The sequence below is a fragment of the Felis catus genome, chromosome E3, assembly GCF_018350175.1.
Source record: "Felis catus isolate Fca126 chromosome E3, F.catus_Fca126_mat1.0, whole genome shotgun sequence".
Lineage (NCBI taxonomy): Eukaryota > Metazoa > Chordata > Mammalia > Carnivora > Felidae > Felis > Felis catus.
Genome location: NC_058383.1, coordinates 33641173 through 33667251, shown reverse-complemented (window position 1 = coordinate 33667251; position 26079 = coordinate 33641173). Strand labels below are relative to the sequence as shown.

Here is a 26079-nt window from a genome sequence, read left to right as displayed (position 1 = left end):
TGTAATGTCAGCTGGAGACCAGCAGAGGTCTCCAACGGTGAAGAATCCAGTGGTGAGGCAGGACAGAGGGTCAAGAGGGTTGATGGAGACAGTTCTATAAACTAGCAGGGGAGGGGCAGAGAGAGAGGGAGAGAGCATCCCAGGCAGGCTCCACACTGTCAGCACAGTGCAGGGCTGGAACTCACAAACTGTGGGATCATGACCTGAGCCAAGAGTCACTCACTCAACTCACTGAGCCATGCAGGCACCCCAGTGTTAATCGCTTTAAAGTGAACAATTTAGGGGCGCCTGGGTGGCTCAGGTGGTTAAGCATAGGACTTCGGATCAGGCCATGATCTTGTGGTCCATGAGTTCAAGCCCCGTGTCGGGCTCTGTGCTGACAGCTCAGAGCCTGGAGTCTGTTTCCGATCCTGTGTGTCCCTTTCTCTCTGCTCCACCCCCGCTCATGCTCTGGCTCTCTCTCTCTCTCAAAAATAAGTAAACATTAAAAAAATAAAGTGAACAAGTCAGTGATGTTTGGTGCATTCACACTCCTGTGCAACCATCACCTGCATCTGCTTCCAAACTATTTTATTTTTTCTTTTTCTTTTTTAAATTTTTAAAAAATGTTTATTTTTGAGAGAGAGACAGAGTGTGAGCGGGGGAGGGGCAGAGAGTGAGGAGACACAGAATCTGAAGCAGGCTCCAGGCTCCCCGAGTTGTCAGCACAGAGCCCGACGCGGGGCTTGAACTCAGGAGCTGTGAGATCATGACCTGAGCCGAAGCCGGATGCTCAACTGACTGAGCCACCCAGGCACCCCACCAAGGTATTTTCATCACCCCAAAAGGAAACCCTTAACCCACCAAGCAGTCACCCCTCATTTCCCTGTTCTCCAAACTCCCCCATCCCCTACAACCAAGAGTCTGCTTTCTGACTCCATGTATTATGTATTTCTGGGTTTGAATCCTGAAATATTTTATATTTCATATAGGGGCACCTGGGTGGCCCAGTCGGTTAAGCGTCTGACTTCAGCTCAGGTCGTGATCTCACAGTCGGTGAGTTCGAGCCCCACGTCGGGCTCTGTGCTGACAGCTCAGAGCCTGGAGCCACTTGGAGTTCTGTGTCTCTCCCTCTCTCTCTGCCCCTCCCCCGTCCCTGCTTACATTCTCTCTCTCTCTCAAAAGTAAATAAACATTTAAAATAAATAACTAAATATTTCACATAAACGGAAGTACAGAACCAGTGGACCTCTTGTGTCTGGCTTCCCTCACTTATGGTAATGTTCTGGAGCCTCAGTCTGCCTTGTAGCAAGTATCAGACCTTCTTTCCTTTTTATGGCTGAATACTATTCCATCATAGGGATGGACCACATTGCTGATTCCTTCTTCCTCAGGTGAAGGGCCTCCACCAGTGTGACTCTGGAGAGGGGCATCTGGGTGGCTCAGTCGGTTAAGCATTCAACTCTTGATTTCGGCTCAGGTCAAAATCTCACTTTCGTGAGTTCGAGCCCCACATCCGGCTCTGCGTTGACAGTGTGGAGCCTGCATGGGATTCTCTCTCTCTCTCTCTCTCTCTCTCTCTCCCCCTCTCCCTCTCTCTCTCTCCCTCTCCCTCTCTTTCCACCCTTCCCCTGCTCTTGTTCTCTCTCTCTAAATAAATAAACTTAAAAAAATGTTTGACCCTCCATACTCACGGAGTCTCATCACCGCCCCAGGAGGTGATTCCAGGAAGCTCTGTGAGGGCGTGAAATGAGACAGGGCTCGCAGAAGGACCAGCAGAGGGTTCTCTTGAGGAACCCAGCAGGTTTGTGCCGTGTGCCGCTGGCGGTCAGCTTAACCGGGGCTGGTGCAGTCACCTGAGGGACCATGCAGGCTACAGATCAGGGGGCTGGGTGCTGGGCGGAGAGACTGAGGCCTCAACCCCCAACTGATGCGTGTAACGTTGGAACTTCAGCTCCCTGCGTTTCCAGGCTGAGCCGGAGCGCGCCCCCACGTGGACAGGAGGGATGCAGGTCCTGCAGGGCGGAAGCAGGGAGAGAACAGGAAACCACGTGGCTGCAGGACAGCCAGGGGAGCGAGGGGATGTGTCGCATCGACACCCTTACGTCCACGGTGATGTGTGATCCATGCAGGGCAAAGCTTCAAGTGCTTCACAAGTATCCCTTCGCTGACTCTCCATGACAGCCCCACGAGACAAGTGTTGTTATCCCTGCTCTACAGATGGAGAAACTGAGGCGTGGAGGAATGGCGAACAACTCACACAAGATCCTACCGTAAGTCAGTGGCAGAGCAGGATTCAAACCCAGAAAGTCTACGCTGGTCGTGAGCGCTTCACCACCCTTGCCCGCCCATTGTGTTTTCTCTCCTGTCGGGTCTTCCATATAGATTCAGCCGCCTATTTCCTTCAGGTCTCAGCTTGCGGACCACCTCCTCCAAGAAGCGACCGTGAGCACCTCTCCTACTAGTACCTTTGGCAGAGATCTGTTTGTTTTCCTCATAGCACTTAACAGTTTGTAATAATTTTCTCTGTTGCTTTACTTACTTACCATCTGCGACTATAAGCTTCATGAGGACAGGGGCCCATCTGTCTTGTTCACTTTGAATTCCTACTTCGTATCTCAGGGACTGGCTCCGTGTAGGAGCTTAATAAATAGTATGTGCCCCTGGAGAGGAGTTGAATAATTAAATAAATGAACCCAACATACAAAATATATTGACGTCATGTTTCTATAGGCCTGACATATACACATTGCATTGTTTTCCAAATATTAATTAATGGGGCCTTTGGAATTTCCCTGAGGGGTTGGCCGAGGGTGCTTCCATGTGGAAGATGCAGGACACAAATAGAGCGAAATGATTTATTCTGGGTCACTGATGACTCAATGTCTGGGAATAGAAACACACTCCAAAACCTTTGCTCTAATTAGTCAAGGTAATTATTAGGCACAATAATTAGGCATGAATGACCTCAGCCAGGCTGTTTTGTAACCTCTGGAATTTAAGACCTGTACTAATTTTGCTTTAATGGCAGGATTTGTTGTGGCTTGCCACCCCCACCCCTTCTCTGCTTTTTCTGAGCAAACAAACATTTGTCTCAAAACACAATCTTTTGGGGCATCTGGCTGGCTGAGTCAGTAGAGCATGTGACTCTTGATCTCAGTCTTGGGGTTTTGAGTTCGAGCCCCACATTGGGTGTGGAGCGTACTTGGAAATAAAACCTTTAGGGGCACCTGGGTGGCTCAGTCGGTTGAGTGAATAACTCTTGATTTAGGCTCAGGTCACGATCCCAGGGTCCTGTGACGGAACCCCATGTCAGGCTCCACGCGGAGCATGGAGTCTGGTTAGGATTCTCTCTCTCTCCCTCTGTCCTTCGCCCACTCGTGCTCTCTCTCTCTAAAAATAAAAATAAAAATAAAAATAAAAATAAAAATAAATAAAATAAAATAAAATAAAATCTTTAGAAAACACACACATGCACACACCCTTTTCAATGAGATGCTTGGCCTCACCCACTATCCCATTCTGGAGTCGTCCCTCAGATTACTGCCCTCTGATACAGCTTTTGCTTTTCTGGGATTCTTTTGGTTTGGGGTTATTGTAAGAGGTGGACTCTGGTCCCTGAGAAACTCCTCTCCTGGCTCCTTCGCTTATTGAAGCGATATTTACTGCGCCCCCTTCTGGGAGCAGAGGTCTATGCACCCCAACAGAGCCAACCGGGAGTAAAACAATTTCCACCCTGGAAAAGAATTCTCAGGGCGTCCCTGGCAGGGTGAGGAGGGTTTACGGCATTTTGGTTTCCTCTTTATCTTACTCTTGGTTCGTCATCGCAGCTAGCATTTCCCATGATCTTCCTCTATACGATGCATGGTGTTATGTGAGTTTACTAGAAACAGTCCTAGAAATAGTCCTATGAAGAATGTTATTACTATTAGTGCTAGGATTACCGCCCCCGTTTTACAGATGCACGGGGGCTTAAGTGACTTGCCCAAATTCACACAGTTGGTAGGTAAGTGACAGTGGCAGGACCTGAACCCAGTCTTCAGAATGGGTGCTCTTACCCACTATACCAGGCTCACTATACCAATATTTTGGATTCTCCAGAAAGGTCTCCAAATTCTCTGACATTGTACACCCACTTCTTTTTCTGTTTTATTTATTTATTTAGAGGGAGGGGCAGAGAGAGAGGGAGACAGAGAATCCCAAGCAGGCTCCCCCACTGTCAGCACAGAGTCTGACACGGGCCTCGAACTCACAACCTTGAGATCATGACCTGAGCATTACTCAACTGACTGAGCCCCCCAGGTGCCCCTGCTCACCCACTTCTATACTCACAAGACAAACATTTCCGGGGGACCCTCTGGCTGATGGCAAGGCCCCAGTAAGGCAATGAGTAGGGATATGGAGATGAACCAAAGCCAATGGTTGCCTTAGAGTTGGGGCCGTTTGGAGGAAGGACCAGGACTTTGGAGTGGGACCCTGGCCTCAAATCCTGGCTGGGTCAGTAATTAGGGTTGCCAGATTTAGCAAATCAAAGCATAGGTCAGACAGTTACATCTGACTTTCAGATAAACAATGAATAACTTCTTAGTATAAGTATGTTCCATGCGTGTGTTGCATTTCATCTGACAACCTTACAGGTAATTAATTGCTGTGTGACCTTGGGTCCTTCACTCAATCTCTCTGATCTCAGATTCCCTGCTTTCCCAATGAGGAAACCAATTCCCATTGCACAGGGTTGCTTTCAGAAATAAGAAAGGGTGTGGGGCGCCTGTGTAGCTCAGTCGCATGAACGTCTGACTTTGGCTCAGGTCACGATCTCACGGTTTGTGAGTCTGAGCCCCACGTCGGGCTCTGTGCTGACAGCTCAGTGCCTGGAGTGTGCTTCAGATTTCAGACTCTTTCTGTGTCTCTCCCGCTCGTGCTCTCTCTGTATCTGTCAAAAATAAATAAACTTAAAAAAAGAAAGAAGAAAGAGTGACTATATTAAGCACTAGGAATGCTGAGGTGCTTCCTAACGGGTCCATTTTCATAGCCCGCTCCAACTTGCCCCGTGCAGGAGCTGGGGTAGAGGGGACTTTGAAAACCAGCTCAGTCCACGGCCTACTGAAAACCTTTTGAGGTTCCCAGGGCACCTGGACTGAAGCCCAAAGGCATCTGGATGTACAAGTCCCTTCGCAGCAGGTGGTGTTCAGGGCAGAGACCCTTCTCGGAAACCACCGCAGTGGCTAACCTAGGATTGTATTCTCTCTGCGTCTCCCCAAGTGCCCAGCTCCAGGCGTGAAGCTCCCAAAGTGAAGGAGGAGCGAAATGCATGGGGATTTCAGGCCTGAGATGTGGAAACACTCCAGTGGGCTACCACCAGATATCCCTCCGTTTCTTTCCAGCCTCCTGAATCTTCCCCATCTCGGCCACCCCTCCCCAAACGGCTGTTTGCTGCCGAATTGCGATAACCTTCTTGCAGGCTTACCGGCTTCCAGATTAAAACTAACCATAGCAGAATTTTTAATCTGAAAATTTTAGAGGGAATAAGGGCGCCTGGCTGGCTTGGTCGAGCATGTGACTCTGGATCTCAGCATCTTGAGGCTAAGCCCCACGTTGGGTGTAGAGTTTACTTAAATAAAAAAACGGGGGCACCTGGGTGGCTGAGTCAGTTGAGTCTGACTTGATTTCAGCTCAAGTCACGATCTCACAGCTGTGAGACCAACCCCCGCGTCGGGCTCTGTGCGGACAGTACAGAGCCTGCTCGGGATTCTCTCTCTTCCTCTCTCTCTCTCTGCCCCTCCCACTCCCTCCTCTCCTCTCTAAAATAAAATTTTAAAAATTTAAAAAAGAAAAAAAAACAAAACAAGTAGAAAGAATAGAAAAATGGACTAACTCATCAGCTCACGGTCGATGCTGTTTTCCCAAGTCTAGCCAATCCAAGAGACATTAAAAAAAAAAAGTCTCTTTTGTGAATCTTGCACATCAAAAGCCTTGGCTTTCAAGATTATCATCTCTGCCATGAGTTTCAAAAGCCCGTTTAGCAACTTGGTGAAAGCCAAGAATTTGGCTGTTTGGCCACTTTCTGCTTTCTTTGCTTGAATTGGTTTGGGTCAAGCCTGTCCAAGGGATATGTAATGATTCAGGCCTCAACCTCGGGACTGGGTTTTGTGGGGAGAGGGGTCAGAGGGTTTCTTTTATAAAGGGAACATAGCATTGGTGCATGTGCAAAACATGCTAGTCATTGCTATTTTTGTTGTCAGAATAATTTTAGTGAATTTCAATGATTTCTCAGAACACTCACAGATGTGATGGCCACTCCTTTGTTCTTCTTTCGTATTATTATTTTTTTAATTTTATTTTAAGTGTATTTATTTTGAGTGAGAGAGAGAGAGAGACAGAAATGAGTGCCAGAGAGGGGCAGAGAGAGAGGGAGACAGAGAATCCCAAGCAGGCTCCACACTGTTACTGCAGAGTCTGGCTCAAGGCTCAAACTCACACACAGCAAGAACATGACCTGAGCCTAAAGCAAGAGTTCGATGCTTAACTGACCACCCAGGCGCCCCTCCCCCCGCCAACCCTGTTTTTTTTCCCTATGTTTTTAAGCTCTTCAACTACCATTTCTCCTAATTTAAACTCTTGCCAGATCCTAACTCCCAACTCTGGGGTGGTTATTCTCTGCACTGAGTAAGTCGGTATCCTAGGTGTTTCTGCAAGAGCACCTTCTCAGGGCTGCACCCATCCAGGCTGGCAAACCAGTGGCTTGGCTGTCACCTGAAGCCCCATGTCATCTGAAAATCTGAGGCTCCTGCTTTGCGTTGCATCATCTGATTTCCGGTCATAAGCATTGGCATTAATGTTGAAGTCAGTCACCTGTTTAAAAAAAAGCACGAAGTCCCTTTGCAGCCAAATCCACTGAAATTTCCCAATGTTTTCCAACACCAGAAGTCTCCCAGAATCAGGACTTAGCCAGACAGGATAATTCAGGCCCAGACATGATACACACTGAAGGGGAAGGAAGGATGGTTAGGGGTGAGAGCCACTTACTGAGAATAGAATCGCTGGTGTTTATCCTCAGCTCAGCCAACAACTTCCCTGGTGCCCCCACAGGCCACAGCCGGGCTCTGTTTCCAAACGGCAGTTTTCCTGATGACAAAATCGGAAGATCCTTTTGTGCTTACAGCTAGAGGCAAGAACCCTTGTGTGTTTTTTTTTTAAGTGGACCAAATGATCACAATTGGTTGTGATTTTTTTTAATGTTTATTTATTTTTGAGAGAGAGAGAGAGAGAGAGAGAGCTTGCACAAGGGAGGGGCGGAGAGAGACAGGGAGAGAGAGAATCCCTAACAGTCCTGAATGTGGACTCAATCCCACCAGCCGTGACATCATAACCTGAGCCAAAATCAAGAGCCAGATGCTCAATCAACTGATCCACCCAGGCACCCTGGGTGATTTTTTTTTTTTAATAATAAAGTTTTAGAACAGTTTTAAATTTACAGAAAAGTTGTGAAGATAGTGCCAGCAATTCTCCATATACCCCACACCGTCTGCGTTTCCCGCGTGATTTTCCTATATTACAAACACCTTACATTATTATCATGTATTTGTCACAATTGACCAATGTTTTTATTTATTTTGTGGAATTTTTTTCAATGTTTACTTTTGAGAGAGAAAGCGAGAGACCGTGTGCGAGCAGGGGGAGGGGCAGAGAGAGGGAGACAGAATCTGAAACAGGCACCAGGCTCTGAGCTGTCAGCACAGAGCCTGACATGGGGTCCAAACCCACCAACAGCGACACCAGATGCCATTGAACTGCAGGGTTGTTGATTTTAAAGCTAATTTCCTATTTGGGGCACTTAGGTTATTTTCAGTTTTGGGTTCCTACAAATGATTCTGTAATAAGCTAGGTTGGGTTTTCTGCTAACCAAATCTTTGCATACAGATTTGTTTTCTTCACATAAATTTCTAAACATAGAATCGAAGGGTTAGGGTGACATATTTGAAATCTTTGGATGCGAACTGCCGAACGCCCTCCGCATTTCCACTCTCACCCCGGACAGCATATGAAATGCCTATTTCTCTATATCCCCACCAACACCGCATATTAAATAGTTGTTTAAAAATCTGTGCAAATTGCTTTGGTGTGTTTTTAAAAAAATTTTTTTAAATGTTTTTATTTATTTGAGCGCCTGGGTGGCTCAGTCGGTTAAGAGTCCGACTTTGGCTCAGGTCGTGAAATCGCGGTTTGTGAGTTCGAGCCCTGCATCAGGCTCTGTGCTGACAGCTCGGAGCCTGGATCCTGCTTCAGAATCTGTGTCTCCCTCTCCCTCTGCCCCTTCCCTACTCACACTCTGTTTCTGTCTCTGTCTCTCTCAAAAATAAACATTTAAAAAAATTTTTAAAGAAATATCATAAACAAAAACAAGTGTTTTGTGGATAGGAACTTCATTGTGCCTCAATTCCTCTTTAAAATAGGAATAAAAATATCAACCTCCTTGAGAAATTATGGGGATCAAATAAGTTAATACAAAGGTGTTATGGTAAATATCAACACATGTAGAATCAAAATTAACAACTCAGGAAACAACAGACATTGGTGAGAATGCAGAGGAAAGGGAACACTTTTGTACTGCTGGTGGGAATGCAAACTGGTGTAGCTACTTGGGAAAACAGTGTGAGGTTCCTCAGAAAATTAAAAATAGAACTACCCTAGACCCAGCAATTGCACTACTAGGTATTTATCCAAAGGATACAAAAAAATGCTGATTCGAAGGGGCACATGCACCCCAATGTTTATAGCCAATAGCCAAAGTATCAAAAGAGCCCAAATGCCCATCGACTGATGAATGGATAAAGAAGATGTGGTACAATGGAGTATTATGCGGCAACGAAAAAGAATGAAACCTTGCCATTTGTAAAACGTGGATGGAACTAGAGTATATTACGATAAGCGAAATAAGTCAGAGAAAGACAAATATCATATGATTTCACTCATATGTGGAATTTAAGAAACACAACAGATGAACACAGAGGAAGGGAAGGAAAAATAAGGTTAAAAACAGAGAGGGAGGCAAACCATACGAGACTCTTAAATACAGAGAACAAACTGAGGGTTGCTGGCAGGGTGTTGGGTGGGGGAATGGGCTAAATGGGTGATGGGCATGAAGGAGGTGCTTGTTGGGATAAGCCCCAGGTGTTTTATTGTCGATGAATCACTGATTTCTATTCCTGAAATCATGATTACACTATATGTTAACTAACTTGGATTTAAATAAAATAGGGGCGCCTGGGTGGCTCCATCAGCTAAGCATCCGACTCTTGGTTTCGCAGGCCATCATCTCAGGCTTTCGTGGGTTTGAAACCCACGTGGGGCTCTGCACTGAGCATGAAGCTGCTTGGGATTCTCTCCCCCACCCCCACCCCTCCCCTGCTCACACTGTCTCTGTCTCTCTCAAAATAAATAAATTAAAAAAAAACCTAAATAAAATAAAAAAAAAAACCCACATGTGAAATCTTATGTGTGGCTGGGCGACCTTCTATGAAAATGTTATTAAGGATTGCCGCAATATCCAGGTCTTTGTTCTTGGGTGTCAGGAGATAGTGTTAGGCAGGGTCATATGACTGGCTCTGGCCAACAGATTATGATCAGAAGTGATGTGTCACTTCCTATCTGAGGGAGCAAAAAGCCACCGTAAGTAAGACTCTCCAGGCTTCGTCTTCCCCTTCGTGGAGGGTGGAGTCACAAGACAGAAGCTGCCTGCATCCCTGAGTCACTGTGCATCATCCCGTGGAGGGCAGCAGCTGTGATGGATTGTTGCCTGGACCCAGAGCAGGCTCTGCCTGAGCAAGGAATTCACTTCCGTGAGGTTTAGCTGATTCGATCTTCTTGTCATTGTGGTTCAGTCACTGGCAGTAGCCTGACTACTAGAACAGATGTTTGAATGCTCCCAGACAATAACCCACACAGTGCATTTGGAGGATGCAGCGTACCTCCCCTCGAATCCTTCACCCCACCCTGAGTCTGGGCCTCTCCTGTTCTCTTACAAAAGGCTGTTGCTTCAGCTGCTGGGAGAATTCACAGAAACACAGTCTGCCAAACATATTGGTACCATCAGCTCTTAGCACCCCTGGGGTACAGGGGACATGATTCTATTTTTTTTTTCAGTTGAGATCTAACTGGCAATTGACATGTAACACTGTATTAGTTCCAGGTATGCAACATAATGATTCAATATTTGTATATATTGTTAAATGATGACCACAGTAAATTTAGTTAACATCCATCACCACACAGCTTTACAGACCCTTTCTCCTTGTGAATAAAACTTGTAAGATTTACTGTTTCAACAACTTTCCAATGTACGACACGGTATTATTAACTCTAGTCTCCATGCTATACAAGTGCTGTATTTTTTAAGAAGGAAAGAAAAAAATGTCCTTGTGATTTTGGGATTGTGGTCTGCCAGCGCCATGGTTAACGCACCCCCGTTTAGGAAGAGCTAGGGAAGATGCACATATTTGCACCTGTTCCTTGTGCTGGGCAGCCTCTGAGGGGGTCCCCAAAGATCCACACCTCCTGGTATTCATGCCCTTGTGTAATTCCCTTCCCCATGATGTGGGCTGAACTCACTGACTTGCCTCCAATGAATAGCATACAGCCGAAGTTATGGACGTCACCTCCAAGGGTAGGTTATAAAAAACTGTCATTTCTGTCTTGGGCACCTCCTTTCTTTTCCTCTGCTGAAAAGAATCCAGCTGCCGGGTCCTGAGCTGCCCCTTAGAGGCTTAATTAACATAACTATCACCAAACTGTTTCCTTTCCCAAAGGAGATTACAATAGAATCTTCTTGTAATCCCTCCTTCTGGTCCTTCCCTGTCCTCCCCCACATCCCCAGGCAACCTTTCATCTGTTTTCTGTGGCTATAGATTAGTTTGCATTTTCTGTAAAGGGAATGAATCATAAGACACACACTTTTTTTGGGGGGGGGGGGTCTGGCTTCCTCTACTTAGCATAGTTATTCGGAGATTCACCCGTGTTGTACTGTGGACCGAGAGTTCATTTCTTCTCACTGCTGCATAGCAGTCCCCTGTATGGATGCAGGATGCACCATGGTCTGTTTATCTTTCCACCTGTTGGACATTCGGGTTGCTTCCAGTTTCTGCCTATTGCAGAGAAACACAGGGGGGTGCCTGGGTGGCTCAGATGGTTAAGCATCTGATTTCAGATCAGGTCATGATCTCACACTTCATGAGTTCAAGCCCCGCTTCCGGCTTGCTGCCTTCAGTACAGAGCCTGCTTCAGATCCTGTGTCTCTGGCTCTCTCTGGCCCTCCCTCACCCAAATAAATAAATACTAAACAAAAAAAATATTTTAAAAAAGAGCATGTAAGTATAAGTGCGGGTATAGGCTTTCTTTTCTCTTTGGTAAATACCTAGGAGTATTGGTGGAAATGGTAGAGTATTATCGTGAGTGTATGTTGAATTTTATTTTATTTTGTGAAGTTTATTTTTATTATTTTTTATGTTTATTTTTATTTTTGAGAGACAGAGTAACAGTGGGGGAGGGGCAGAGAGAGAGGGAGACACAGAATTGGAAATAGGCTCCGGGCTCTGAGCTGTCAGCAAAGACCCCAACATTGGGGCTTGAACTCAGGGAGTGTGAGATCATGATCTGAACTGAAGTCGGACTCTTAACTGACTGAGCCACCCAGGTTCCCCTATGTTTTTATTTTTAAAGTAATCTCCACACAGTTGGATATTACCTAAGTCTCTAAACTCACAATCCCAAGATCGAGAGTAAGATTCCCTACCAACTGAGGCAGCCAGGCATCCTGTATACTGAATTAACATTTTTTTTTTTTAAGTTTATTCACTTATTTTGAGAGAGAGACTACGGGAGGGGCAGAGATAGAGGAAGACAGGATCCCAAGCAGGCTCTGCACCATCAGCATGGATCCTGATGGGCTCAAACTCATCAACCATAAGATCATGACCTAAGCCTAAACTAAGTGTCAGGTTCCCAATGGGCTGAGTCATCCAGGCACCCCCTGTATGTTGAATTTTAAAAGAAACTCTTGGCTTATTTTTCAAAGTGATTGTACCACTCTACAGTCCCACAAACTACTCTGTAAGATGTTTAACCATTCTGGAACTAACCAGTAAACACCAGAGGTCCCAGTGTCTGTGACAGCCATCTCCCACCACCCCCCATTCCAAATGCTTCCCAGAATGGGGCGATACCCCCACCTCTGCTAGACCAGAGACATTCTTGTTCCAGTGGTAGGAACCCCCATTTATGAACCAGGGAAGAAAGCTTGTGAACCCATATTTCTTTTTTTACTTCTCTTTTTTTTTTTTTTTATTTTAAGAAAGAGCGCGCATGAGCAAGGGAGAAGGGGCAGAGGGAGAGAGAGAGAGAATCCTAAGCAGCTTCCATGCTGCGCGGTGCAGATGAATCCTGACATGGGGCTTGATCCCACAGCCCTGGGATCATGACCTGAGCTGAAATCTAGAACCGGAGGCTCAACCAACTGAGCCACCCAGGTGCCCCTGTGAACCCATATTTCTGAACTGAGTTCATGGTAGCCAATGTACAAGACGGTAAGAAGAGCAGGAGGTAGCGACTAGTGGTACATCTTGGCTTGGCTTTGCATTTTGTGGTTCTTTGGTTTCTGAAAAGACCAAACTGCTCTTTATTTAGAAAACCACGGTTTACATGTAGTGGAGAAACACCCCGCGGTGGTTGGAACTTACAGTCAGGAACCATTTGTTTTCTATTCTTAACTTTGCCTCTGGCCCTGGAGCCTCCCAGAGCCTCCCTGGGGTAAAAATAAGTGGTGTTTGGTAATCTGGGGCTGAAAGGTGGTACTTAAGTCAAAAGTACACCTGAACTCAGCTAATTTTCTCTAATCACCTGTACCAGCCAAGGATCAGCGGGTGCAGGGGGCTTGGGGGGGGGCATGATTATGATGCAACCACAACCACGCACTGCAGGACGGCACGGAACAGTGTTGTGATTCCGAAAACCTTCATCCCTGGACCTTATCAAGCTGGAGTGTGCATCAGAATCCCCAGGAGGGCTTGTTAAAGCACAGACTGCCTGGTCCCACCCCAGAGATTCTGATTTCAGGTGTCTGGAGAGGTGCCTGAGAATTGTCATTTCTTTCTTTCTTCCCTTCCTTCCTTCCTTTCAGTATGCTCCACGTGGAGCCCAAAGTGGGGCTTGAACTCACAACCCTGAGATCAAAACCTGAGCTGAGATCAAGAGTCAGATGTTTAACTGATTCCTACCCCCCCCTTTCTAAAAAATTAAAAAAGATTTTTTAGGGGCGCCTGGGTGGCTCAGTCAGTTAAGCGTCCAACTTTGGCTCAGATCATGACCTCGCAGTTCGTGAATTTGAGCCCCACATCGAGCTCTCTGCTGTCACTGCCCACTTGGGATCCTCTGTCTCCCTTTCTCTCTGCCCTTCCCCAGCTCTCATGCACACTCTTTCTCAAAAATGAAAACAAATTTAAAAAATTTTTATTTTTTATTTATTAAAACTTTTAATATTAATTAATTAATTATAGTTTTTATTTTAGAGAATCTTCATTTCTAGTAAGTTCCCAGTTGGCACACCTGCTACTGATCATGGGGCCACTCTCTGAGAGCGCTTCCTTCCTGGAGGTCTTTGCTAAGGTCAAGTCCAGCTGAGTCAGTGACCTTCAGCTGGGGTGATTTTGACCACCAGGGGGCGAGACTTGGAGACATTTCTGGTTGCCACAGCTGGTGTGCAGTGGGCATTGCTACTGGCATGTAGTGGGTAAAAGCCACGTCTCAAAGCATGAGACAGCCCCCCACAGGAGTTATTCGACCCAGAATATCAACAGTGCTGAGGCTGAGAAACTCTGAACTGCCGAGGAAAGCATAAATACATCAGAAATTATTACAAGGAGTAAATAATACGCAGCCATTAGGAAGAATGCCCTTTAGACCTTTTATTTCTTTTTTTCTTAGGCATTTTTAAAAATGTTTATTTATGTATTTTTAAGAGAGAGAGAGGGAGTATGAGCAGGGGAGGACAAAGAGAGGGAGGCAGAGAATCCCAAGCAGGCTCTACTCTGTCAGCACAGAGCCCGATTTGGGGCTTGAACTCATGAACCAGTGAGTCGGATGCTTAACTGACTGAGCAAGCCAGGTGTCCCATTTTCTTAGACCTTTTTGAAACTTGAGGAATTGTTTGTGATGGGGGGCAGGGGAGAAAAGGAATACGTTCAACATTATCAGTGGTTTCATTAATTTTCTTTATACTTTATCACTTCCTAGAAGTTTCTTGTTTCTGTGTTTATTTATATGGCATCTGTCTCCATTTAAAAGGACCTAATCTAGTACACTTTAGGAGAGTGTTAACTAGTCGGTGGATACGTGGCTGGGGAAACCCAATGTCTTATAAGTCAAATCAGTGGCGAGTTGACGGGTTCTTAACAACTGACTCCCTGAAAAGAAAAGCTCTGGTTTGCGGTATTTGCTGATTTTCATGCTGTAAACATCCCCCCCCCCCCACCGTGGCTGATTTCAAGCCACCTCATGATGTCCCTGGAGAAGGAGTTGGGTAGATGAGCACAACTGGTTAGCCAAGCCCATAGGAGCCAGGGGCCCTGCTGTTAATTATGGAAATAATTGTTAATATAAAAGACTTGAAAAATATATACATTTTTTAATGTTTATTTTTGAGAGAGAAAGAGAGAACGAGTGGGGGAGGGACAGAGAGAGAGGGAGATACAAATCTGAAGCAGGCTCCAGGCTCTGAGCTGTCAGCACACAGCCCAACGCAGGGCTCGAACCCACGAACCGTGAGATCATGACCTGAGCTGAAGTCACAGAATGCTCAACTCACTGAGCCATCCAAGAGCCCCAAGACTGGAAAAAAGTATTAAAAGACTGGAAGGAAAAATGCCAAAAGGCTAATAGTAGTACACTGGGATTATGCAAACATTAGAAACTATGAAGCTCCAGCTTAATACGAAATGAATTTGAGAGCGGGGGGTGGGGGGAGGTGGGGGGGGTAGGGAAACAGAGGTGGCTCCTAGGCTGGGTTATGTCCTGGGTTATGGAGGAATAGAATCATCTAGCCATTCAATCGACGGAATGGGAAAAGATATTTGCAAATGACCTATCGGATAAAGGGCTAGCATCCAAAATCTATAAAGAACTCACAACTCCACACTCCCAAAATAAATAATCCAGTGAAGAAATGGGCAGTAGACATGAATAGACACTTTTCCAAAGAAGACATCCATATGGCCAACAGGCACATGAAAAGATGCTCAATGTCACTCCTCGTCAGGGAAACACAAGTCAAAACCACACTCAGATACCACCTCACACCAGCCAGAGTGGCTAAAATGAACAAATCAGGAGACTATAGGTGTTGGCAAGGATGTGAAGAAATGGGAACCCTCTTGCACTGCTGGTGGGAATGCAAACTGGTGCAGCCGCTCTGGAAAACAGTGTGGAGGTTCCTCAAAAAATTAAGAATACAATTATCCTACGACCGAGCAATAGTGCTACCAGGCATTTACCCAAGGGATATAGGAGTGCTGATGCATAGGGGTACATGTACCCCAATGCTTATAGCAGCACTTTCAACGATAGGCAAATTATGGAAAGATCCTAAAGGTCCATCAATTGACAAACGGATAAAGAAGTTGTGGTTTATATATACAATGGAATAGTACTTGGCGATGAGAAAGAATGAAATCTGGCCTTTTGCAGCAACGTGGATGGAACTGGAGGGTATTATGCTGAGTGAAAAAAGCCAGGCAGAGAAAGACAGATACCATGTTTTCACTCATAGGTGGATCCTGAGAAACTTAACAGAAGACCATGGGGGAGGGGAGGGGGAAAAAGTTACAGAGAGGGAGGGAGGCAAACCATAAGAGACTCTGGGATACTGAGAACAAACTGAGGGTTGATGGGGAGGTGGGGGAGAGGGGAAAGTGGGTGATGGGCATTGACGAGGGCTCCTGTTGGGATGAGCACTGGGTGTTGTATGGAAACCAATCTGACAATAAATTAAAAAAGAAAAAAAAAAAAGAATCACCTAGCCATTAATGTTACTTAGCTCCCAATTTCTGGTCTCCACCTAAATTCTAAATTTGTGACTGAGAGAATCAGTTGACATGATCCTATATCAATTGTAGTGGAGGTTGGGGGCGGAGGGGAAGATGCATATAAACATGCGGTGCATGGGGGGGGGGCATGTGCTGCAGGTGAAATGTGGGTGAGGTAGAAGTGATGGGGGCTGGGAGACTCTGCTGTGGAACGCCCGGTCAAGGAGGACTGCTCAGAGGAAGTGACATGTGAACTGAGACCTAAATGACAAGAAGGTGCCTGACAGCCTGGGACTGTGTTTTGAGAACAGCCAGCAAATGCCTTCCCACTCAAGATGCCGTCTGCGCATTGGGGCACAGGCATCGCTGGGGCATTGGACGGGCACCCACCCAGGGCGTGCCCCAGCTGTGTGGAACTGGACTGTGTATTTGAATGAGATCGACCGGGGGGGATTCAGGTGAGAATCACAGAGCTGGGGACTGAATTCGAGAGCCTGCATTACTGTTTCAGGATGCTGGTTTCGGTCAGATACTGTGACTCCACTGCATAGACATCTCGCCTCAATGAGAAGCTGTTTCTCTAGTGAGACCCAGGCTGGCAAACGGAACTGAGCCTTTGTTTTTCAGAGCTGTGCCATTTTATTACTTTATTTTATTTTATTTTTTAAATGTTTATTTTTGAGAGAGAGAGGAGAGCGCACACCCAAGTAGAGGACGGGTAGAGAGAGGGAGAGGGAGACACAGAATCTGAAGCGGCTCCAGACTCTGAGTTGTCATCACAGAGCCTGACATGGGGCGCAAACTCATGAACTGCAAGATCACGGGCTGAGCTGAAGTTGGATGCTGAACCGAATGAGCCACCCCAGCGCCCCTGAGAGCTGTGCCATTTTAAAACTGGTTTTGGGGGGGCACCTGAGTGTCTCAGTCTGTTAGGCATCTGACTCTTGGTTTAGCTCAGGTCATGATCTCATGGTTCATGAGTTTGGGTCCTGTGTTGGGCTCTGCGTGGACAGCATAGAGCCTTCTTGGGATTCTCTGTCTCCCTCTCTCTCTGCCCCTCCCTGGCTCGTGTTCTCTTTCCCTCTCTCTCAAAAACAAACATTTAAAAAACCCCCACAGATTTTAGGAAAGTGAAGGAATCACTTAGCAGGCAGAAGCCGGAGGCCTGAGAAACAGCGTTATCATGAGACTTTTCACAGTGACATCACCACCGGGCTGAAGCGTGCCTTCAGCCCAAGCCCTGGGCACCAAAGGCAGAGTTCTCACAAGTCGGAAAGGCCACGGGCTGTCTTTCTGAATGCACTTAATTGCCTGTGATTCACCCCTCAGAGAGGAGCCAGAAAGAGAGATCGTTCCTAACCGGAGTACTATGTGATAACTGGCAGCAACTTGCAGCTACAGTTCCAGGCTGAACACCAGCCCTGGAAGGAACACGCTGTTGTAATGGGGCAAAGTTGCATAAAAGGTGGGTAAAAGCAAAGAGGAAGCACAACCAGCAACCTCAAATTTCCCCAAGCTACAGATTACATTTATTTAGCACTGCGCAGATTACTACGTCCTTTACATATAACGAGCAATGGATTGCGTTTAGCTGTTAGTGCAGAGACCCAACCACAGCTGCTCATATAAACTAGAGGGCTTTTCTTTTACTTAAATAGTGGTCTGAGGACATCCACAAATTCATCAGACTTCCTCCTTTCTGCTCCACTATTCTCGGCATATGGCTTCCTTCCTCAAGGTTACCTCATGGTCAAATATGGCTGCTGCAGCCCTGGCTACCTTGTTTGAGTTCCAGGCAACAGGAAGGAGGAAGTAGCAAGAGCAAGAGACCAAGCTAAGTCACTTCCTTTTAAATAGCTTTCCTGGAAGCCCCACCCAATGACTTCCTCTTATGATTTCATCATCCTCCCTTCCTTGCAAAGGAGGCTGGGATATGTAGTCCTTAAGCTGGGCACACTGCCCACTTGAATACAATTTAGGCTCTGTTTGCAAAAAATAACTGTCAAATGGATATTGGGAGAGAAGCATGCAGTCTCCAACATGCTTACATTATCCCATTCTGTGCTCAGTTTTGAGAGACCTTTGGGAAAATCTATAATTTCCCCCACAAGGTCTGAGATTCTCTGACACTCTTTTCTGTGTTATAAACAGACTAGCAGTATTTTTTCTTTCTTTTTCTCGGGGGGGGGGGGGGAGAGACAGAGAGAGAGAGAGACAGAGAGACAGAGAGAACCTTAAGCTGGCTATATCCCATGACCCCGGGTTCATGATCTGAGCTGAAATCAAGAGTCGGATGCTCAATCAACTGAGTCACCCAGGCACCGCAGGACTAGCAGTATTTTCTCTTTTTCTTAAGAAAGGTAGAATTATTTGCCCAAGGTAAGCTGCATTTCATAGCAAGGGGAGGAGAACATATAAGGTTTCAAATCTGTCAAAAATCTTCTTTCACAATTTGTTTTCTGTGTTTCTACAGAAAACAAGAGTTTAGGGAGAAACACGTCCCTTTAATTTACCAAGTGAGGTGAGTTGTGACCACATTTGATCACAGGAAAGGCATGAGAAGGAATCAGAATACATCCCTCCCACACTCCTTCCCCCACCTCCCAGAAGAGCAGATCATTGTTCCCATACACGGTGACTGAAATGTGAGTGGGGGGAGTCACCCGCATCTCCAACAAGCCACCCCACCTTTGGAGTCCAGGACTGCATGGTCAAAGAATCTCACCCTCAGTAGGAAGCTGAGTGCAGCACGGGTACAATCGAGATGTGGTGTTTTAAAGTATATCCCCATTTCTATGGCATGCCTCCCTTCAAAGGTGGAGCCAATCCCCCTGGCCTTGAACGCGACCCAGAGTTAGTGGCTTGCTTCCATGGAAGAGACTGTACACATGCTGTATGACTTCTGAGGCTAGGTCATAAAAAGGAGAACTTCCTCCTGGCATTCTCCCTCAGCTCACCCCCTCTGGGGGAACCAGATGCCATGTCTTGTAGCAACAGTGAAATTCAGAAACCAGCTCAAGAGTGTACTTAATAACGCCAACACTGGTGCTAAACTTGAGCAGGCAACGTATTAAAACCCAAAAAGGACTGCCTTTTTTTAAATGTATGTGCGGTGAAATGTTAAGTAAAAGATGTTTGACTTTATCTTATTTTTATTGACCTCTTGTGCTCATAATGTTATTGGACTTTTCTCATGTCTTTTGACTTATGCCCTTCATTCTAACTTTGAGCTTTCCTGGAAGTAATTGATCTATGAGGCCGCGTGTATGGCCTACTGTGATGAATGCACGCATCACGTATCACGAGAAGCTGTGGGTATCACCCATTCTCTTGACGTTGTTGTGTGGTAGTCCAGGAGAGAAGGAAAAAGATGGACTTCCATTTCAGTTTTAATTCAATCACATGGGGGAGCCTGGGTAGCTCAGTCAGTTGAGCGTCCGACTTCGGCTCAGGTCACAATCTCGTGGTTCATGAGTTTGAGCCCCGCGTCGGGCTCTGTGCTGACAGCTCAGAGCCTGGAGCCTGCTTCAGATTCTGTGTCCCCCACTCTCTCTGCCCCACCCCTGCTTGTGCTCTCTCTGTGTCTTTCAAAAATGAATAAACATAAAAAAATTTTTAATTCAATCATGTGAACAAATAATCTTGGGAGTGTGGAAAGCCTTTCTAAGCCTGATGCAAAACTCAGGAGCTATAAATTCAAAGACTGAACTCTTTAAAAAAATTTTCAAAGCAAGAAAAATGGAAAAGGATAAACGAAACAGAAAGCCAATGACAACCTGGGAAACTAGACTAGTCAAAGCACAGCCATAAGGAGATAACCTTTTTTCATTTCTTTGATCAGCGAAGTGCAGAGTTTTTGTTTTTTTTTTAATACCATTAGTAAGACTATGGAAAAATGGCACACGTGTATTTATGGGAGCCAGTGCCAATTGCTCTGCCTTTCTGAACCACGTTTTCTTTTTCTTTTTTTGTATTTTTTTATGTGTATTTATTTTTGAGAGAGACAGAGCCTGACATGGGGCTTGATCCCATGAACCATGAGATCATGACCTGAGCCAAAGTCAGGAGTCGGCTGCTCAACCGAGTGAGCCACCCAGGAGTCCCTTTCAGAATATTTTAAAAGGATTTATGTACTGACAAGGAATGGTGTTAAACTATGGTAAGAGAAAGAAGAGTGCGATAGTACTCATAAAATGGTCGCGTGTTTTTCCTTATAGGGGGGACGTACATATGTATAGTTACATACACACATACACAAGGACACCATTTCCAAAGGTTACATGTTAGCTTTTGAGTATAGGATTGAGACACATGCCAGACAAGGTAGGTGGAATAACTTTACACTTCTTACTTTCTGTTCTTCTGTGCAATTGCAATTCTTCCGTTGAAACAAGGAGTACTTGTTAGAACCAGTGAATACAGAATACGGTGCTCTTACAGGAGATTCTACCTCATGGAATGTATAGGAAAGGAGGAATTAAAGGATGGCCAAGATGAGTTAGTTGTACAGAGACCCTGAGTACGTGTTCCTATAGTACTAAAACACTGAAAACAGCCCAAATGCTTTGTGGTGATGAACTGATACATTATGATGGGCTTATACCATGGGGTACTATGTGACTGTTAATAAGAAGTAAGCAGGTGACTACTGTTGACCTTTAAGGAACATGGGTTTGAACTGCGTTGGTCCACTTATATGCAAATTTTTTTCAGTCAATACAGTACAGTTCTGTGAATGTATTTATTCTTCCTTGTAATGTTCTTAGTCACATTTTCTTCTCTCTAGCTTCCTTTATCGTAAGAACACAGTATATAATACATACGTAGCATACAACCTACATGTTAACCAACTGTATATGTTATGATGGATGAGGCTTCCGATCAATAGAAAGCTATCAGTAGTTAAGTTTCAGGGGTGTACAAAGTCATATGGATTTTCAACTGTGCGTGGAGTCATACCCTTAACCTCCACATCGTTCAAGGGTCAACTGTATACTGTTGGCATGGAAAAGATGTCCAAGATATATTACAAAATGGAAAATAAAAGGTCAGTTTCATAACAAGCTGTGTAATATATCTTTTGTGTTTACAAGTGTTTACATATAGGGGTGCCTGAGTGGCTCAGTCAGTTAAGCATCCGACTTTGGTTCAGGTCATGATCTCGAGGTTTGCTCGAGCCCTGCATCGGGCTGTGTGCTGACAGGTCAGAGCGTGGAGCCTGCTTCAGATTCTGTGCCTCCGTCTCTCTCTGCCCCTCACCCACTCATGCTCTCTCTCTCAAAAATAAATGAATGTTAAAAAAAAAAAACTTAAAAAAAAGTCTTTATGTATACATACCTAAAAGTCTGGAAGGTGTTAAAAATCAAAGTGCAGGGGCACCTGGCTGCCCTAGTCTGTGGAGCATGTGATTCTTGATCTTGGGGTCCTGAGTTCCAGCCCCACGTTGGGCATGGAGCCTATGGAAAAAAAAAAAAAAGAAGAAAGTATACATTAACTTACATTTTCTTCAGTCATCAAATGCTACTTACTTTAAATGGATGTGAAGTTTCCAGAGTTTAGCTGAGAGATGTCACATGCACTATGGCTCCTATAGACCTCCCAATTCCAAGGCTGGAGGCTAATCCAGGATCACTTTCTCAGGCCCCTTGAGGACTAATTTTTTTTTTTTTAGTGCCAGTCTTTATTGAGTAATTTCGTGGATGTGTGAGGAACTCAGTTCTTTTCTCATTTATTCTCATTGAATCTTGAAAGCAAACCTCAGGAATTTGTTATCATCTCCATTTTTGATGCTCAAAGAGTCTTACTAATGTGCCCAAGGTCACTCAGACAGGAAGTGCCTATAAAGTTATTTAGAAAGCCAAACTAGATGGCACTATCTCATCAATAGAAAAAAAATGTGGTTCAAGTCAAACTAGATTACTGGTTTTGTAAGCCTTTTCCATGTCTGTGCCTTTCTTTTTATTTTATTATTATTTTTTTAATGTTTGTTTATTTTTGAGAAAGACAGAGACAGAGTGTGAATGGGGGAGGGGCAGAGAGAAAGGAAGACAGAATCCGGGACAGGCTCCAGGCTCTGAGCTGTTAGCACAGAGCCCGACGCGGGGCTCGAACCCACAAACCGTGAGATCATGACCTGAGCTGAAGTCGGACGCTTAACCAACTGAGCCACCCAGGCGCCTCTTTATTTAATTTAATTTAATTTAATTTAATTTAATTTAATTTAATTTAATTAAAAAATTGTTTTAACGTTTTATTTTTTTTTTTTTATTTTTTTTTCAACATTTTTTATTTATTTTTGGGACAGAGAGAGACAGAGCATGAACGGGGGAGGGGCAGAGAGAGAGGGAGACACAGAATGGGAAACAGGCTCCAGGCTCTGAGCCATCAGCCCAGAGCCTGACGCGGGGCTCGAACTCACAGACCGCGAGATCGTGACCTGGCTGAAGTCGGATGCTCAACCGACTGCGCCACCCAGGCGCCCCTAACGTTTTATTTTTGAGACAGAGAGAGAGCATGAATGGGGGGAGGGTCAGAGAGAGAGGGAGACACAGAATCAGAAGCAGGCTCCATTTTCTGAGCTGTCAGCACAGAGCCTGACGCGGGGCTCGAATTCACGGGCCGCAATATCACGACCTGAGCCGAAGTCAGACGGTTAACCGATGGAGCCACCCAGGCGCCCCATCCCTTTATTTTATTTTTTAATATTTATTTTGTTAAAAAAAATTTTTTTTTAACGTTTATTTATTTTTGAGACAGAAAGAGACAGAGCATGAACGGGGGAGGGGCAGAGAGAGGGAGACACAGAATCTGAAACAGGCTCCAGGCTCTGAGCCATCAGCCCAGAGCCCGATGCAGGGCTCGAACTCACGGACCGCGAGATCCTGACCTGAGCTGAAGTCGGACGCCCAACGGACTCAGCCACCCAGGTGCCCCTAATGTTTATTTATTTTGGACAGAGACGGAGTATGAGCGGGGGAGGGGAAGAGAGAGAGGGAGACACAGAATCTGAAGCAGGCTCCAGGCTCTGATCTGTCAGCACAGAGCCTGATGTGGGGCTTGAACCCATAAGCTGTGAGACCATGTCCTGTGCTGAAGTCAGACACTTAACCAACTGAGCCACCCAGGTGCTTTGTATCTCTGTGCCTTTCAACTTATGTGTCCCAGTGCTCTGAGGGGCCTCTGCCTTCCAGGAGCCTTGGCTGTGCTTCATGGTCTAGCAATGCTTCCCCCCCCAGGAAGTCCTCTGAAATTCCACCACTGGGAAATACCCATTTATCCTCCTTACAAATCTAACTTTCCGCCATCATAGCATAGGCCATATACTGTTTTTACAGTAGCCACTGGTGAGCCTCATTCCACAGCCCTTGCAGGTTGGCTATGAGCACCCAGCAGGTATTGACGTGTAATAATGCTGCTTAGGTTTTATAAACAGCAGTTTAGAATGAAACTGACCAATAGCTTGGGTCTCCAGAGTCATCTCTGTGTGTCTGGGGGTAGGGAGGGGGAGGAAGAGAGGAAGAGAGAGAGAGAACACTCATTTAAGACCTTGGCAAGTCTCAGAAAGATCTCTATGAAAATGCCCTCAAATTAAACATTTTTTGCCATACAGGCGCCTGGGTGGCTCAGTCGGTTAACTGCCCAACTTTGGCTCAGGTCATGATCTCGAGGTTTGTGGGTTCGAGCCCTGTGTAGGGCTGTGGTGACAGCTCAGAGCCTGGAGCCTACTTTGGATTCTATGCCTCCCTCTCTCTGCCCCTCCCCTGCTCCTGCTTTGTCTCTCTCCGTCTCTCAAAAAATACGTTAAAAAAAATTTCTTTGCCATAAAAATAACAGATTTTCAGATGTTTTTCTATTGTAACCATCGAAAAAATTCTTTTAATATTATAGAATCAACAGATAGTTTTTGCTGTGCTTCTGCAACAGAGGTAAGCCCCAGGCTGTGTGCCTCTGATAGTGGATGGACAAAATGCATTCATGGCCTGCTGCTCCCACTCTGGCTGCCTGAAAACTTGGGGTTCCCCTCTAACACCCACTTTTGCCTGGCATGTACTTTCTGCGTGGCCTCCAACCCCCTTTCTTCCTAAACCTTACCTATCTTTTTAAAGATTCAACCAGGAAGAAGACTGCCAAGATTCTGACCTTGAAGAAGTTACTTTTTGGAGACAGCAATCCTGTAAGAAAACACATCAATAGATCATTTCGTGTAGTGATACGGGGTATGAAACGGTAAAACCAGGCAATAGCAGAGTAGAGGGCTCGGGGCGCCTGGGTGGCGCAGTCGGTTAAGCGTCCGACTTCAGCCAGGTCACGATCTCGCGGTCCGTGAGTTCGAGCCCCGCGTCAGGCTCTGGGCCGATGGCTCGGAGCCTGGAGCCTGTTTCCGATTCTGTGTCTCCCTCTCTCTCTGCCCCTCCCCCGTTCATGCTTGTCTCTCTCTGTCCCAAAATAAATAAAAAACGTTGAAAAAAAAAAAAAGAGAGTAGAGGGCTCTACTTTAACAAGGCTGCTATGACAAGAGCTCTGTGCTTACAGGCCGTTTGAGCTGAGCCCTGAGAACTGAGGGGCGGGGGGAGGGGGAAGAGTCCAGAGAGAGTGTACCATGACAGACAGCAAAGGCCCTGTGGCAGAAAAGAGCTTAGTGTCCTGGGGAAACATAATAAAGAAGGCCAGTGTGAATGGGCAGCACAAGACAAGCAGGGGATGGTGTCAGGTGAAAATAAAGGAGGCGGACCCATATCCTGTAGGTCAAAGTGAGGAGGGTGCGCGAGGTGGCAGCTAGTGGGGGATGGTGGCCTGGCCGACTTCTCCAGCCGTGGGGGGGCTCCTGCCCCTGACCCCGGAGTCTGGGGTGGCGGGTTTGCCTCTGTGCGGTCATCGCCCGTTTGCGTGGCTGCTTCCACTGGGGTGCCCCGGGGTGGCAGGGGCAACAGGGTCACCGCGCCGCGCGGGTTAACTGGAGGCCGCGCCGTCCACTCGGCGCGGCCACGCGGGTTCCGGCCGCGGGAGGCGGGGGCTGGCGCGTGACGCAGGCTGCCCGCACTTGGCCCCGCAGCGTGCTTGTCGGGACAGGTGCGGGGCCGCCACCCACCCCGGCTTGGGCTCCCAGTCCCGCGCTCCGTTGCGCTGGCGGGCTCCAGGGTGGACTGGCGGCCGCGACACGGGACGCTGTCCCCGAAGACCAGCCCGCTGGCCTTGCCACTTGCGAGTTTTTCTTCGAGCTTGGAGGCCCAAATTGCCCGTGAGAGAAATGGGACACTGAAATAAACAGCTGGGGGAGCACTCTGCCAAGCTGGACACAAGTTGGGCGTTTCCTTCTCTTTCTCCACGTCCCTCCTCCCCTTTGGAAGCCCAAAGGGCTGGAGCAGGCTGGCTGCCACCCCCCCCGACACCCCAGCGACTCCGAGGCGCGGAGGCCCGACTTACTTTTGCTTCCCCTGAGGCCGGGAAGCGCCTGAAAAGCCCCCGCGGGGCGCGGTCGCTAGGGGGGGTCACGTGACCCCGACTGGACGCCCCGCGGGGTGGTTGTGCCCAGCGGCGAGCAAGCGAGTGCGCATGCGTACCTTTTATCTCTCCCCACCCCACCCCCGGTTGGCTTGGACGCAACCACTGTCAACTCCTCCCCCTCCTCCTCCATCCTTCCCGACATATACTCCTTTTCCCCCGCCCATTGGTTACGTCAGGCAGACAGGCCGGAGAACCAATCACGGAGCTGTATTCAGAGGCCGGCACGCGGAACCGGTCGGATCGGGCCAATGGGGGTCCTCGAAGCGGGCGCGCCCCAACCGGGCCGGAGAGCTGAAGCCGAGTGGGCGGTGCTTCCCCAGTCAGCATGTGGGCGGGGGAGGGCGGAGACCAGCAGCCGCAGAGGCGTCGACGGCGGCGGCGACGACGACGTTCCTCAGTCTTCGGGGTGGGCTCGGCGGCATAGGCCGGGCTGTGCGGCGGGCTAGGCGGTCAGCGGCGGCGGCCTTAGGAGGGCCGCGGCGCCATGGGCGGGCGGTAGACGGGTTCGGGCCGGCGACGCGAGGTG

At 46.9% G+C, this 26079-nt stretch overlaps 2 long non-coding RNA genes across 6 annotated transcripts in view; one reads left to right on the top strand and one right to left on the bottom strand.

The window, feature by feature from the left end:
* The window catches only part of LOC109495300, a 30163-nt gene extending 4697 nt beyond the window's left edge, over positions 1-25466 (bottom strand). The window contains exons 1-6 of one of the 5 annotated variants that reach the window (XR_002738939.2): positions 25138-25466; positions 24141-24220; positions 21387-21505; positions 7006-7104; positions 6681-6831; positions 1674-1994 (exon numbers count right to left, since the gene is read on the bottom strand). This is a non-coding gene — a long non-coding RNA (uncharacterized LOC109495300). The other 4 variants (XR_006591305.1, XR_006591306.1, XR_002738938.2 and 1 more) reach the window with 4 other exon arrangements.
* LOC123382641 lies at positions 1663-2690 on the top strand. Its single transcript, XR_006591307.1, has 2 exons — positions 1663-1783; positions 2112-2690. It is a non-coding gene; the product is annotated as an uncharacterized LOC123382641 (long non-coding RNA).
* Positions 25467-26079: the final 613 nt, after the last annotated feature.